Source organism: Girardinichthys multiradiatus, chromosome 6 (genome assembly GCF_021462225.1).
Source record: "Girardinichthys multiradiatus isolate DD_20200921_A chromosome 6, DD_fGirMul_XY1, whole genome shotgun sequence".
Lineage (NCBI taxonomy): Eukaryota > Metazoa > Chordata > Actinopteri > Cyprinodontiformes > Goodeidae > Girardinichthys > Girardinichthys multiradiatus.
Genome location: NC_061799.1, coordinates 32,554,087 through 32,564,957, shown reverse-complemented (window position 1 = coordinate 32,564,957; position 10,871 = coordinate 32,554,087). Strand labels below are relative to the sequence as shown.

General features: G+C 36.6%; 1 long non-coding RNA gene across 1 annotated transcript; it reads left to right on the top strand.

Moving 5' to 3' along the window:
* Positions 1-2,724: 2,724 nt before the first annotated feature.
* On the top strand, positions 2,725-3,859 carry LOC124869266. The gene is made up of 4 exons (XR_007038545.1): positions 2,725-2,858; positions 3,085-3,141; positions 3,211-3,336; positions 3,600-3,859. It is a non-coding gene; the product is annotated as an uncharacterized LOC124869266 (long non-coding RNA).
* Positions 3,860-10,871: the final 7,012 nt, after the last annotated feature.

Genomic DNA, 10,871 nt, shown 5'->3' with positions numbered 1-10,871 from the left:
GTTAAGGTGGCAGTTCAAGGAGGGGACTATATGACACATTAGGTTAATTTGTTTTAGTTGACGACAAAACTGAGCTCAGATGTTTTAATTACAGAAAACATCCCAATCTTAATTACCCTTTAATGCTTTATCCTATTTCTACTGCTCTGATAGAAAGATAGAAAGATAAAGTTTACATGGCCATCCAATTCTTTCCCATTAATTTGCCTTTTTGCTTCCATTTATAGAGGTATGAAACCCTCCTCATTTATTATCTCCCCTGAAAAAGATGTGTAAAACTCCTTAAATTAAATTAATCTTTTTTTGCAGTAGAATATTATTAGACTGAACAATCCTATCTTTAATTTGAGTACATAAAATATTTAAGAAGCACAAAATGTCACAATTAACACATTGTCACATTTAGTAACAGCCCTATTTTTTTAAATAGATATAATAATAGCATTTATTAAATAATTTCCTATTAGTAATCAATTGCTTTCTGTTGTCCTAAAGTATAGGAGAAAGAAGCCAAGTTCTCTTAGTCACTCTTTCAAAATGGGAAAGGCAAGAGATCATGCCATGCCATGTGTGTTGATCTTCATAATTTAGAAAAAGGGTGCCATAAAATTAACCTCTTGTCTAGACGTTTCCATATCCCAGTAATTGAAAGTTTAAAACAGCTGTACAGAAGATGTTTTTTAAGCTTACCAAGTTTCTATAATGACCATTATACTCAATCTACATGTCAACTGGTTGGTTGGGAGGCAATGTCAAATTTATTTATATAGCACATTAAAAAAATAACCGTTTACCAAGGTTCTTCACAATTACACCAACAATTATAAAATAACAAATAGAGTAAATAAAACTGTAATAAAAATGTAAAAATCACAGAGGAGTTAAGATTTCTAAGAACCATTTAGATTCTCAAACTCAGTCGACCAGAGGCAAGGGAAAAGAGAGGGAATTTTAAAAGACATTTAAATTATTCTTTCCTCTGAGCTGTGCACACATGTCGAGGTAAGATTTTCCACAGCAAATGCTCAATTACCTCTATGTTTTAAACTTGATCTAGGAACATAAATGTGAGACTGGCTGGTTGACCGGAGTGCTCTCAAAGGTATGTGGATGTTAAGGAGATCAGGTAGACAGGACAGGGCGAGACCTTTTTAAAATGTTTAAACTCAACTGCAGCATTCTGAACTATTTGTAAACACTACAGGGATACTTGATGATCTTCATTCAAGAGGGAATGCTAGTAGTTAAAGAAACAAGAGCATTGGCTGCAATGGAAGGGTGCGGCGGGGTCAGATTTTCCAAACCAGATGACCTCAGTCTTCTTTCAGTATAGTTTGAGAAAATCTAAACTCAAACAGATTTTAGTTTCACCCAGATAGTTTAACAAGGGACCTAGTGCATCACCGCTGCCCAATTTGACTGGGATCTGAATGTCATTGGCAAAACAATGAAAGGTTTTGCTTCCTAAAAATAGAACCTAGCAGCAACACGTACAAAACAAACAGCAATGGTCCCATTATGGACCCCTGGGGAACCCCAAAAATGGGAGATACTGCTGAGGAAGAATATGCATTCTAGGAAAAAACCTTTTCTGTCCTACCATCACCATTGTTAACATGTGGAGAGTGCTAAATACCAATGAGATGTTTAACGATAGAAAGCACTGTGCCCAGAGTTAAGCATGGTGGAGAATATGCAATGCTGTGTGCCGGCTTGTCATCCAGACATCTTGGAAGAGTGTTGGATGTTTTAAATATAAAATATGGTTGACTTTATCAATAAACTGAAAGTGAAGTTTCTGGTTTGTTGCAGTTTTGGTTTATCGAAGAAGAAACTTTTTGGAAAATAAATGTTAATTTCTAAATGAGTGAACAGGTACTAACAATAAAAAAAAAACAAATAACCAAACATGCATATTTTTACTTTAGATAAATCAAAGCCATCTCTAAACAAATATAGGAAGAAGTAAAAGTAAAAAATATATGAATCATACCCCAGTGTAGAAATTAAAGACTACTGAAAATGGCTAACCTTTTGACCTTTCTGCAGGATAATGATCCAAAACATATGGCCAAATCAACACAGAAATCAAAAAATCAACTGTCTTTCATGGGTTCCAGGACATTGTCTGAAAAACAAACGATGGAGATCTGTTGGTCATTGAGAATATCTGGCCAAATCTACGGAATCTAATGGTTCACCAGACTCAAAATCAACTTTCCTCTATGACCGTCTCCATCTCTTAATCCTGTAGAGAACCTGTGGGGTGAGCTGAAGAGAGGAGGGCACAGAGCCAATACAGAACTGAATGAAATAGAGAGAATATGCAAAGATCCCTCTCATCGCATCGACACTGGGAGATGATTTTGCATATAATTTAAATCTTGAAGATTTTTTGTGCAGCAAAAGTAAAGCAAGTAAATCTTGCTTTACTTTAAATACAAGAAAAAATCTCTAATGTAACAATCTCAAACTGATTGTGATCTGTAAACAAGTTGGCCAAACTTTTACAGCTCTTTACTTTCCATTAGGATCCTTCTCTCTCACTCAGAAACTCCCACTTCCCGCTATAACATGGGTGACTCATCACCATGAAGCAAATATGCCAATAGTGCTCGCTACTGGCAGGGTGTGTAAATTCCACACCTGTCCCATCATCAGCCTCCTCCTCTCTTCTCTCTCCCTTCTCCTCCTCCTCTTATGTGCTGTCTCTGTTTTCACACATGCTCTGTTCCTCAGTTACACACACGCTCGCCTCACAGTGAGCAGCTTGAGAAGCAGAACGAAGCTAAGAACATGCAACACCAAACAGAAGATCCAGAAGAAAAGGTTTTAGGCCCTCTCTGCTTTTTTTCCAGGTAAGACGAGATTCACATGTTTTAACAGGAGCCTTTATGGCGAACTCGGTAAAGGTTTGTTTTTCTTTCTTCTAATACAACAAATAAATCCCTATAATGTGTCTTCAACATGAATAGCAACTTTGTTTCTTCTCATTCTGTTTTTTTATTTTCTGGATATGTTCGTGTCAAAGTAGACTGCTTTTGTCTGAGCCCCTCTTTGTCCCTTTTTTTGCTGTTCTTAAAGAGACCATTAACCTGAGCTGAACAAGTCTGGAGAGGCCGAACTAACTCACGTGTGAAGGTGATAGCGCGGCTTTTGTCGCCCTGCTTATTTAAGCTCAAGATGGATCATTACACTTTTTCTCCACAGGAAAGGAGAGAGAGGAGGAGGAAAGGGAGGAGGAGGAGAGGGCGTCGTGACAAAGGCTGCAGCTGCCTTTTCTTCTTCCTCTTTTAAGAATAGGGAGAAAAATGACATAATGGCATTTATGCTCAGGTAACTTTGGACACGGATACCCTTGAAACTAATCCGACTATTTAGTTTGATTAACAAGTTTTGTGGGAATGTGCACACAGGAAAATCCAAAAGTGTGATGAATTTGCTGAAATTACTCAGTGATGTTTAAGTGTTTTTAATTATGTTTAAACCACATTGGATGGATTATGAGGCTATTGGAGAAATCTTGATATTTCAATAAGCATGAAGGAGTAAATGATCTGATGCATCTCTCTTTACAACTTTACTGACTCCACATCAAGGCTGCACAAACACATTAGACTGTTGGGCTGATGTCATCATGCCTCTGTTTGGGTGGAAGAACCATTTATTCTGAAAACTGAGCTCTGGGTCCTGAGGCTCAAACCTACTAAGAGGGCCGAGTCCTGTTGCAGCTGGAGAATGGGGCCCATCGCATGAAAGGAGAAAGCTGATATTTGAGTTTGAAGTCTATAATTACACCTTCTTGTCTTGAAATTTATGAGTTTCAAGAAGCTTTCATTAAATGTCATGGACAAGAATAGACTTTTAAATGTATTATTTTTTCTTTACCAATCTTTATAGTTGTTGAGCAATAATCTAGCTTTAAGTTAACAATGAAGTAGCTTAGTCTAGTCTAGTTTATATGAATGTACAAGACTGTGAAAAAAGTTTTGCCCGTCACAGATTTATTCAGTTTTTGTTTTTCTGTTGATTTCTGTGCCACACTTAAATGTTTTAGAGCAAACTAGGTTTAAAGTCAGACAAAGACAACCTGGGTAAATCAAAAATTCTGTTTTTAATTTATGTTTTCATTCATTAAGGCAGGGAAAGCTATCCAAACCACCCTGACTGTGTGAGAAAGTGATTGCCAGACATTGTTAATTCATAAATTAACTTTGATTAACCAAATTTTTTTGAAAGGGGAGATTAATTTAACCAACCCTAACACAGCAATTCAGAAAAAGAACATTGCACCAGCAGTCAAACATGGCGGTGGTAGTTTGATGGTCTGGGACTGCTTTGCTACTTCAGGACTTTGACAACTTGCCATTATTGATGGAAGCATTTATGACTTTAAGCTCAACTGCAATTAAATGATGCAGCAAAACAATAAACTGACATACACCAGCAAGTCCAACTTTGAATCGATTAAAAATATGTTAGGGTTTTAGAGTGGCCTACTCAAAGTCCGGACATGAAACTGATTGAGCTGCTATGGCATGACCTTAAACAGGCCATTTATGTTCTTCCACAGCGATTTAAAGACTTATTACCAGTTATCACGAACGCTTGATGGCAGTTGTTGCCACCAAGGGTGGCAATCAGTTGTTAGGTTTAGGGGAAATGTGAAAAATAACTTTTTCACATAGGGCCAGGTTGGTTTGGATAGCAAACCCCAACCAGTGGAAATTACTTATTGGAGTCATAAAAATCAAATGTCCTTACAGCAGAAACAAAGAAAATAAATAACATTTACTTTACTTTAAATAATCAGGGGCAAAATATTATTTTAAAAGTAAAAATAATGTGATAGATAGATAGATAGATAGATAGATAGATAGATAGATAGATAGATAGATAGATAGATAGATAGATAGATAGATAGATAGATAGATAGATAGATAGATAGATAGATAGATAGATAGATAGATAGATAGATAGATAGATAGATAGATAGATAGATAGATAGATAGATAGATAGATAGATAGATAGATAGATAGATAGATAGATAGATAGATAGATAGATAGATAGATAGATAGATAGATAGATAGATAGATAGATAGATAGATAGATAGATAGATAGATAGATAGATAGATAGATAGATAGATAGATAGATAGATAGATAGATAGATAGATAGATAGATAGATAGATAGATAGATAGATAGATAGATAGATAGATAGATAGATAGATAGATAGATAGATAGATAGATAGATAGATAGATAGATAGATAGATAGATAGATAGATAGATAGATAGATAGATAGATAGATAGATAGATAGATATAGACAGCTATCATTCATAGGCTGCATCTCATCAATGCGTGCTAAATTTGCCAAGAGTGGAGTAAACCTTTGAATTGTGCGGCAGGTAAGGATTTGTGAAAATTCTTCCAAGACAGTACGTTCCTGGGCTTTTCCTGGTCTCGTAGATGTTTGGAAAATCAACCTTTTGCTCCAGATCTTCAATTGTATTTTGCACTATAATCTTTAAAATATGATGTAGAAATTTCCACAGTGCAGCTTTTGTCCACTAATAGGACTGACGTCTTTCTTATTGCCAATAAGAAGCAAAATCACACTTTTTGAGTTGAGTGGTGGGATAGTGGTTAGAGAACAGGGCATTTGCATCGTGGAGAGGCCACAAGTACCCTGGTTCAAATCCCACAGGCTGCCACTCTGGGTCCCTGAGCAAGACCCTTAGCCCCTAAATACTCCCCAGGCGCTGCAAAATGGCCCACCACTCCCTAAGGGATGGGTTAAATGCAGAGCACAATTTCTCCATTGTGAGATCAATAAAGTCTAAATTATTATTTATCATTATTTTGTTTATACAAATGAAAGATAAGAAAAAGGTTATACAGTTATTATATTTGAAATTAAACAGTAATTATATTGTTTGGCTAGCCACTTTGGATAAATCTCAGCATGAAAGCCACAGAGCTTATTACTTTAACCAGACTGAGTGTACCACATCAAGCAGATCCACAATCTCCATTTAAAAGTTCATAAGTTGTTTGATAATTTTTTTTTTATCTTACAGAAGGAGAAACACAGTTTGTTTCCCACTCGGAACACCTACAAAATTAGCATTTTCTAAAGACGCAGAACTTAGCTCATTAGTGAGCATCGGTAAAAACAGGATTTGTTCACAGTGGCTAAGTTCAGTGTCTGACATGAAAAAATCAGCGACTGCATACCTAAGGGTCCCGGCTGTCCATAAGAGAGAGGGATGAGCATCATTAAATAGCACCTGTACTGTAAGGAGAAGAGGAATGCTGTAAAAGCCTTTGCATGTCCTGACATATTATGTAGAAGTCAGTTTCTTCTGATTTATGGGGGATTCATAAAGAAGAAAAATGCTAATAATTAGGCTGTGATGAATAGCAAAAGGTTAAATTAGTGTGATTTGTGAGTGGTTGTTTTTTATCACAATGAAGGTACGTTTAAATGGGGATAACTTAGTTAAGTTTAAAATAGAGCTAGTGCTTGTTAAAATGTATCCTCTCAATTATTTGGGGAATAGGTGAAACTGTGCTGTACTTGGGTTGTTTACTCATGTGCCTACTGAACTGGAATCAGTGTATCTTTGCAGAACTGGCTCAGTCCAGCAGGAACAAGTGTGACACCTAATGAGAGTCCATCAGTTTCTCCATCAAAGCCATTACCACTAACACATCAAAGATCATCACAAACATTTGTATTCATTTTAAAGAGTCTCATAGGGAGTGATGAAGTGTGCACTCGCCTGCCCTAATTTGTCCTCCTGTGTGGGCGAATCTGGCTGCCTCTGCAGGTAGTCGTTATCAGCAGCAGCTGATTTCTGCTGAGTAACACTTTGCGTTGCCTCTCTTCATTCGTCATGCTATAATAAGCTGTCGGGGTGTCGGCAAGCATCTTCGCTAAATTGGGATACAAGAGCTCGACACCTCTGCAGTCATTAAATACCTGAAAGGACAGGCGTTGCATTAGCATAAGCAGAAATGATGATCGAAAGACGTGCTATTGATTTTAGATAACCTGGAGTGTTGAGGTTGCTGTGAGAACAATTACTCCTCACCTTGAGCCATATTCCTGTGGATAAAATCTGCAGACATTTGCCAAAAAATAAGGAACACATATACAGATCATTGCATTAAAATGTTATGTCTTTTTCATTGAACATGTAACTGCATATTTATGATGTTTAACTTAACTTAAGATAGCATAAATGACTTTTGACTGTTTACAGTGTAGTTTACATTATCAAGTAATGGCTGAAAGGGTTGAAAGTACTGCCCCGGAATGCTTTGTATTGGTGTGAGACTTGGCGTGGTATGAAGCTTGAATGCAGCTGCTCGACCATGGAGACCCTTTCCTTGAAGCTCCCTACACACTGTTCTTGAACTAATCTGAATGCCACATGAAATTTGAAGGTCTATAGCTATGGACTCTGCAGTATTTTGGTGACCTGTGCGCATTATGCTCCTCTGCGTCTGCAGACCCCACTCTGTGATTTTACTTGGCGTACCACTTCCACTTACAATGCCACTAACAGTTTAGAGTAGAATTTATAGTAGCTAGGAAATTTCCCTGCTGGAATAAATTAAAGGTCGTTCTCGAATTCACTGAGCTCCTGAGACCGACCCATTTTTTCACAAATATTTGTAGCAGCAGTATGAATGCTTATGTGCTGATTTTACACACATGTGCCCATGTAAGTGATTGGAACACCTAAATTCAACATTTAAATGGTAAGCAAATACTTTTGGCAATATGGCACAGAAAACAATCCCATGTCTGCTCTTTTCTGTTGACATTTATTGGAACTAGTTTAGAGTTTCTAGCTGCAAAGGTTCCAGCTCATGCTGGATGTGAGCAAATGCCTTCTTTCTACAACTCAAGGGGATTTAGTCTCATTTGCTAGTTTTCCAACCCATCCTGCCATTCTGAACAACTAAGATTAAATCTAAATGGATTTTATTTCCTTCAAAAAGGTTTGTCCATTTTTATTCATTACCACTTAGGTCATTTTTGTGTTATTGTCATTCTTAGTGAGTTTCAATCTAGTTTTTGCTTGGGGAAAAAAAAATGTAGAAGAAAACTAGATAAACACTCTTGGGGACGCAAACTTCTGAGGAAGCTAAAAACAACATGTTACTATGAATTGAATTGATTGAATTTTGGTGTATAGGCAGCTAAAAACATGAACTTGCAGACCATTAAGTTGTTTAGCAATTTCCTAAGAAGAACTGAGATTATTTACTAGACATTAACTTCGTTTCACCATGGAAACATACCTAAACAAATGCTTTTGGTATGCAACACCAGGATTATTAGAAGCTCCCATCTGGCCATCCCTTACACAACTTTTAAAGGCATCCCAGGTTCAGATGTCCAGAAACAACCCAGGAACCACTAAGGCTCATATCACCATGGCTGGAAGTGACTGCAACACCAGTGTCATTGTCCACAGTGTGTAAAGCTTTATGTCTGCATGGACGTAACAGCCAGATGTCTTTAGGAGAAACATTTTATTTAGAAGAGACAAAGATTAAGCTGTTTGGCCATAATGAGCATAAGTATGCTTGCAGGAGTCAAGGGGAGCCTTTCAAACATAATAACAGTGTGCCAACTGTCAAGCACGGTGGTGGCACCACGATGCTGAGGGTATGTTTCATTGCTAAGTGCCTCATGCATTGCATGATTGATAGAATAATAAAGACAAACAACTATATGGGTATATTTGGATAAAGTTGGGTGTTCACATTAAAACTGGTTCAGGAATGGACAAAGTGGACATGCATTGAGCTCTGAACCCAAGGAAAATTAATCAACTATGTTCAAACGTGTGGTCCGTAGAAGGAAACCAGCCAAGTGAAATGAACTGAATAAAAGTTTTCAAACATTCAGCTAAAATAATGCCAAGACCTTGTTTACAACAATAAATTGATCTGTTCATTGCAAAGGACATATAAGAAAGTATTAGTAGGAGTGTGTTAGGAGTGCATGAATACATGAGAGACCATGTATTATAATACTTTGATCCTGTGTGAATCACAATTAAACTCACTAAGAATCCTCAATAAATTGAAGCTTGATTGGCACCTGATTCTTGTTTTTAAAAGTTGTAAATTGTGATAAAAATAAATAAATGGCAGAAAAATAATGTGCAAATGTTTCCCATGATGAATGTATGTGGACTTCCAACTGGAACCACATGTAAAAAACCACAACCTCCTTTTCCTTTACAACGAAAAAATATTTGCATGATTGTACCACACACATCGCACAAGCTAATTTTAGTCCTCATTATGTTACAAGAAATTTGAATGTGGCCACCTCTGTGACACGTAAACCGCTCTGAGCTTCACTGTCGGTTCTTTTGCATTATGGGCTAAATGTTTTCTTTGGGGCTTCTCATGTTTTCACACTCAAACAAACATGAGGACAGAAGCTTTAAATATCAGAGCTGGTAACAACCCACATGTAAATTATTACACAAAATGGTTTAATGTCCATTACTTTTAATTAGAAACCCTTTGTAAGAATTTGTTGATTGCAACTTTGACATATACAGATTAATTAAAAACATTATTTCAAAGTCCACAGAGATGCTGCTACACTGTTTTGTCACAATTGCAATAACCTTTTCTTACTTAACAGTGTGAAAAGAAACCTAATCAAGCTGAAGTAAAGAGTCTATTGTATTAAAGATGAGCCCTGATTATGTTTGACAGCGTCAAAAGTTACTGCATCAGCAAAGGTTTTAAAAGATAAATCAAGCATTAACAAGTGAACCTATTGCATCTTTATTCCTTTATACGGTAATAAATAATCCAGCTCTTTAAAATTGGTGTAACTAGAAGTTTTAAAATATATACCAGGAGTTTGGCTTTTTTGTTTTTGTTTTTGTCCACACAGCACATGCTAGGGTTTTGCAGAAAAGAACTTTCCATCTACGATGTCTTAGCAACGTGTGTGAATGAGAATATCTCTAATTTATAATTATTTTTAAAATATATATTAGTTTTCACCTGTGATTTAGAAACCAGGAAATTCCTGGCAAAAACAGGAAAAGGGTGGCAAAATAATAAGATAATGCAGCCACAATAATGTAAAGGCTATGCATTCAAAGTTTTGCTGGTCACAAAACTACTTTAAATGCAACATTGCTTATTTTGCATGCTGAGAATTATAGACTGGTTTGTTTTGTCATTGAACTGCTCTAAAGCCGTCTATTTATGTGTCTTTCTGGTGTTTGTCAACAAAAGGATGTGAGGAAGGGTCACAGGAGATGAGACAACTGAGCTGGAAATATAAAACGGCTTTAATCCCCAGATTAAATCAACTTGCAAAATCTGATTACCACCACATTGTGTGAAATAAATTACTTTAGGCTTTTTAGCTTTTATTATTATCATAATTACTATAATCTACAATCTTGTGAAAAAAGTCAAAGGTACAAATAAGCTTCCTATCATACTATAACCTATTTATGTAATTTCTTTATTTATTTTTGACGCTAAAATAAGGTTTAGGAGTACAAAAGAAAAACGCTTGAAGATGAGAGTTTCTTGGTGAGTTCTGATCTCATTGTAACACCTCAAGGCACCACACGGGGGCGCGCAAAGCCCACAGCTCACCTGTACCACAAATTAGGTCAATTATCTTTCGACTGTGAGCTTCTATTTAATAATTTTGACGTCGACGGTGAGGTTTTTTTTTCTTTTTTGCTTTTGCTTTTAAGCTTAGGTTTGATCTGTTTTTAAGCCTCTGGAGATTTCAAGTTCACTCGGAGGGAAATTATCCATTAATTCCCACCTCGTCAACGGGTGTGTGTGTGTGTGT